The sequence below is a fragment of the Lissotriton vulgaris genome, chromosome 11 (genome assembly GCF_964263255.1).
Source record: "Lissotriton vulgaris chromosome 11, aLisVul1.2, whole genome shotgun sequence".
Lineage (NCBI taxonomy): Eukaryota > Metazoa > Chordata > Amphibia > Caudata > Salamandridae > Lissotriton > Lissotriton vulgaris.
In genome coordinates this window covers 443,260,482-443,266,873 of record NC_141699.1, presented here as the reverse complement: position 1 = coordinate 443,266,873, position 6,392 = coordinate 443,260,482, and positions in this window count along the sequence as shown.

The window sequence follows — 6,392 nt, the reverse complement described above, 5'->3', positions numbered from 1 at the left end:
AGGAATCACCTACCCATTCATTCCTAAGGGCTTGGAAGCCCATAGGAATGAATGCGAAGAAATTCGGTATTACCGAATCGGTATTACCGATTCGGTAATCGTGGGAGGTATTCCAACTGTGCCAGGGTGTCCAAAGGACACCCTCTGGCACTCCTGAAATGTGCATGTGTGATAACTCCTCCCACATGATGTAACACACCGACGGCCATATTCTGCCTCGCATCGTGGCATATCGGGAGATAGACGAAAGATTCATATATCCTGAGCACGTTTACGTTGCCATTTTAATGACAAAGAGCAGTACATCTCTCCTAATTGGTTTTCAGCTGCAAATCTAGTCTAAGGGTGGACAATATAGCCCCGTCATTTTAAGAATTACTGTGCATTCTCAGTCACATTGTAAAAACAACGTCCTTGTCCGGTCGACATAAAAGAGCATTTTATAGTTATTGTCCATGCTATATTAGCCGCATTGTGGAAACATCGTCCTTTTGCTAAGTGATTTTAGACTTTCAAGGAGCAGAATTTTGAATAGACTCCAGTTACAAGATCATCTTTACGAATAGTTTTCTTAAAATCTATCAGTAAGAAGAGATATCAAATGTGTATGTGTGGCTCCTCCTGAAGAAGGGGCCGAGTACGCCGAAACACACGCCGATTTTTGCCACTACTTGTATTCATTTTTGCCTTTTATCTTTTTTTTAAAAAAAAGAATCTTTCTTTTTAAGCAATGTATTTCACTGTATAATTATGTGTTATGTGTACTAATGTGTTTCTGCATAACAATTTTTTACATAATCCTTTTAAATGATGTGATTAAAATGAATGTTTTTTAGATATATTCTGTTTCCTGATTTTTCCCTTATTTACTTGTTTCCATTGATTGATTGCCTAGGAAGTTTCTCACTTGCACATGTGGCACACATTCATGCCCTAAGGGCATGGATGTGTGCCACATGGCACACTTCAAAAAGCAAAAAAGTGCTTTTTGAAAGGAAATCGCTATTTACTACCAACTAGGAGTTGGTGGTAAATAGCGATTCCTTAAGGCTGAGGTGCACTGTTTTAAGTGCTACCTACATTGCATTTAAGGAATCGGTATTAAGGAATGGGTAATTACCGATTCCTTATTACCAAATCCTCCCTACGTCTCAAATGCCTATATACTGGTCAGTAACGGTGAAATTGAATGAATTTCACCCTTACCGACCGGTATTGGCCCACCTACATATGGTCATACATTTCAAACTGTTTGATTTGACTTATTTCTTGTTTTCTGTCCTCACTTTGGTGCTACCATCGTGACCAAGGAGAAGGTGTGATGTATTGATTGTAGGCCCTTGGTCATTTTCCCTATGTTAGCCTGAGCACGTTGTAGTCTGTACTCTGCTTTACACACATTACTATACAAACATATTTTGCTTTATACCATGTTGTACTTTCAGACAGAACCTGCCATTGTTTTTGCATTCTGTTCTTTCTTGTTATTTAGTATGAACACCGTAGACAAGGTCAAACAATGATTCCCCATGTTATTCTGTTCTGGTCAGGTTCTAGCATCTAGGCAAAATACACAAATGCAGCTGTTGTTTGGGAACAAATTACTCTTTGTCATATAGGTATGCACAGACATGCTACACCTGAGAGGTAGATGTAGAACTTTCATCTGTGCATGCTAAGGTACCGGGTCCGCTGCAAACACCCAAAGATCTTTTGATATATATAAATAAGACTGACATCACACTAAGTCAGTGGTTCCCAAACTGTGCGCCACAGCACCCAAGTGCGTTGTTAGAACTTGCCAGGGGCGCTGCACAAGATTTAATGTGCGAAGTGTGTACATTGACTCTCTGCAGCCCCGAGAACCAGTGTGGGACCACAGCTTTCTTTAAGCGCTTCAGCAAGAACGTGCTCGGATTGGGACTTTGAAACTGTCCCAACGCTGATTGGCATAGGTTCATCAGCCTTATCTTTGCAGGATTTAAGATTGGCAGCAGAGAACGGATTCTTCAAGCAAAAGGCAGAGTGGAGTTGCAGGGGCTCTAAGCAGGGGGGAATCAAGGCCTCATTTACATGCAAATGGTCTTTTAAAGACCTGTGAAGTGCTCAGGTGTGGCTCTGTGTGTGCCCGGGAAGCTGTCTCATCCCGGGCTGACACACACGAGGGGCGGTGGGGGGGCTGAAGCCTTTTGAGTCCAATGGGCATTGCGCGCCTGGCACTCCTGAAGTGTGAATCCCCCTCTAGCCGGTAACCTACCGACTAGGTAAGAGCACTCAAATGTCCTTAAGTCCTGAAGTCCTGAACACTTTACCCATTTCTCCAAATGCATTTTTAATGAATGAGCCAAAAAAAGTAATACTGCACAAACATGAGGCACTTTGATGCATTAACTTAAGCTATAAATTTGCAGATAGTGGAGACTGGCGCAGCTAAGGGAAAGTATAAGTTAGTAAAGGAAAGGGGAAAACTGTGCTCACGCCAAATGACTTCACTGGCCGTCTCTTTGATGACGTCAGTAATCAGTCTGAAAACATATTCTCACCTAACCTCTGTTGCGCCTGAAGGTCCACATAGCTCAGTGATAAACCCTATTCACAAAGCCAACAAGAGAAAAATACGTTTCTGGTGTGTGCCGGAATAACAGGCCTCGTACGAGTGGGCTGTTCTTTTCAGATCCCTGTGCAAACTACTGTTTTGATAATTATCACATCCATCACAATTTTCACCAAGGTAAATTTCGGCAAGCGAACCCTGTCAAATTTCACAGGGGGAAAATGAAAGGTAAATACCAGTAAATGTGCAATTTCGGGCACAGAGCACCAACATCCACAAGTTATGCCCTATTAAGATGTGTGAAGAAGACCCGAGAGGTACCCCAGAAGTGTAAGCACTCCAAAGCTAGGGACTTCAAGGACGTGAGAGAAAGACACTCCACGGGTGTGTACATCCAAGAGGGGCCCGTCTACTGATGAATAACCCTGCCTGCGCCAACCATAACTCTATGTCAGAGGGCCTCAGAGCCTCCCTCGACTTGTGATTGCACCCGACCTGTGCTATGAGGGAGAAACGCTATGACCCGTGTTCACCCCTTTAATGCACATCTGGACAGGGTAAGAGGTTTTTTCGTTCCTTTTCTCATAAAATGCTTTTACTTACAGATCTTTCCCTCCGGGTTCTTCTGTCAATATATATTACTTCTTGTATGTAACCCAATTCTTACTTTATGTCCCCAATTAAGTTATATACACAAGTTTTATTTATTTATGATTACGGAACTCTCATGAGATCCACATAAAAGACATAATAATACATTCAATAGAGTCATGAATAAAAGATAAAACATTTGCATAGAGTAAAATATTAGAAAATGTACAGATGAATCTAAACATCAGGACTACCACCTAATACAAATTCAAAAAACATTTGAAAAAGTTGTACAATTTAAAACAAAACATTTCATTGGGGGGATTGTTCATGGCCAAAGTGAAAGCAGAGGCAGACAAAATATTCAATTGGAGACAAATGGGTCTTAGCCACTTTCGCCTGTACGACATTAAAGCTGGGCAAACAAAGATAACGTGAAGCAAGTCCTGATCATTCATGTAGCAAAAATCACATACAGCTGATGAATCATACCATCTGGATAAGAGAGATTTCAAAGGAAGTAAGTCCTGTCTTACTAAAAACAATAAACGCCTGACACCATGAGGGATGTTCCAATGAACATAGGGTTGCGCTTTCCTCACCAGACAGGATTCAATAACTGGAGTGATACCCATTTTCAAAATACGAAGCTCTCTATCCAGTCTAAACCCTAATTCCCAAGAAGCAGACTTCAGGAGGGTTTTCAGCTGATATGGCGATAAAGAAAATAAAACAGCTTTATCTAATTGTAATTGACTCACAGCATATCTGAAATTTTTTAGAATTAAAGAATAATCATTAAAATTTCCCAGCAACTCAGTTTTTATAAGATGTCTTAACGTACCTGGCTTACCCATAGCTAGGCTGAAAACCCAGCGCACACTCCCCGCTAGACCTTGAACCCAACTACTACGTAAGCCAAATTCCTGTCTAAGAGCAGCTGTTGAACTAGCTGTGTTGACAGATAAAAGGCTACGCAAGATTTTACCTTCAGAGGAGTTCAAGAAGCTCCAACTTTTTATATCAATTAACTCCATTCCATAGAGTTAAGAGGCAGGGATTTTTGCTCGGTATACATCCAGCAGTATCGAAAAATGCCTTCTGCCTGTGGCCTTATATAAGGACACCAAGCTCCTTCCCTGGACAATAGTTTTCCGGATGTTATTAGCTATATGAGCTTTTTCACTTAAATTGCTCATAACAATTTTGCCAAGAAAAGTATAAGATTTCACTGTTTCCAACTTTTGGCCCCCCACAGTCCAAAGAAAGTTCGCATATTTAGAGTTCTTCCTGCCCGACATACACATCACTTTACTTTTTGCGATATTTATTAGCAGATGATGCTTTCCTGCATACTTATGTAAGGCGTGCCAGCGATTATTCAGCCCTTTTGGCGTTAGGTCAAGAATCAAAATGTTGTCTGCGTACATAAGACATACGATTGGGGAACCCCCCAAGATTGGAGCAATACCTGTGCTTGCAGAGAGAACCTGGGGTAAGTTAGCTATATATAGGGAGAACAACAGAGGAGCCAATAGGCAACCCAACTTTAGCCCATTAGCTGTGGAAATAGTTCTAGATAGTCCTCTATCCCCACCCAACAACACTCTGCACCACGTATCCAAGTTATATACACATCTTTCTGGGGTTAAGAACCGTGATTTACTTGTTTTATCTCCTAACTTTTCAATTGCTTGTGTAAAGCACTTTTAATATTTTGGTCACGTTTGAAGTCTAAAAAACGACATGAATAAATAAAAACTCCTACCCCAAGGACTCCCCTGTACCAAGCTTATCCCCCACACACCAACCTTACCTTACTGGTCACTTTCCTTTCACAACAACTCTATCATATCAGAGCTGTGCCCAGCACAGGCCTTCTTACTTAGCACGGTCTTCTGTCGCCACAAATTTCAACCTTACCTTTCCCCCTGCATCTCTTCTAATTTAAATTATTCTCCATGACATTCGAGTGTAGTCTTAGATTTCAGTGCCTTGTGCCCTAAAACACATTTTCAGTGCCACATTTTGGCACTGTCCTTCTCTAAACACAGGGACCTCCAACACCTCTCAACTTGGTGTTCAGCACCTTGAAACTATTAGCGTAGGGATTCTTGGAATGGGAATGTTGCCCACATAAAAAACATGTAATGCAGGGTGCAGAACCTATGTTGTGACATTGAGGGGTGCACAATGATGGCCCTTATAGCAGGCGTAGAACAACTTTCCATGTTCTGGGTAAGTTACACTAAGAGGTGGTGCCAGCGTCCCTGGCTTTTGTAAATCGGTTGAGTGACCAGATATTTTTATCTGTGCCAGGGAGAGGGTATGCAGTCTTCCAACACTGCATGCAAATTTCTGATTTTCTGTGAACCCTAGATTCTTGTTGTGATATCGCATGCTTGCATACAGTGTGTGTATGTGCAACAACTACTTGGTGCATGTTTATTAGTGTGTGTATGGTGAGAATTCTGTACTGGGACCAGTGAGATCTATGTTGGATGGCATCTTGTTTAACACAGAACAAGATGGAGGGTTGATAAAGCTTTTGCGGACAGTGGAATGTATTAATTGTGGCTGGAATGCAGAGACAAAGACATTGATGTGAAGAAAAATGGAGACAGGGCACCCTTTTAAAAATCGAAGGAAATCCCTGTTAGTAAAGTGATGCTGATAAGTTCTTCTGGAACACTGCTGTTCAGTGGATGGTAGGGGCGAAGGTGGGACTGCAGTTTATGTTGTTCAAGGTGATGAAGTTTCTAGACGGGGCTTGTCCTTTTGTCTGTCTCTAATCATTGTTACACGAAGGCTAATAACTGTCAGGTGCACATAACTCACTTCTTTGTGCCAGTGTTTTATAATCCTGCTTGAAGCCAGCATCGTTGCTAACTGCTTCTAGGTACTGAGCCAAGGCTGGGCTTACATCCCCCCCACCTGAATCAAGAAGTAGCATAATGGGGAGCCGCGGCCAACAGCCATTGGGTCAAGGAAGCTGTGGGTCAAAAAAGTTTTGAAACAACTGCACTAAGTCAAAGTCTCCCTGATAAATCTTCCCTGACATTCAGATGTGCACCATCAAAGAGGGAAGCAGTAACCCTGAAGACAGTCCTATTCAGAATTGGTTGTCACCTAAAAATGGGTTCTTGAAATGCAGTTCGTGCAAGGCCTGTAAATTTGGTGTTAATATGCAAAGCTACACTGCTTCATTCTGCGGCAAACCAGTGAAGATCGAAGGGCACCACACTTG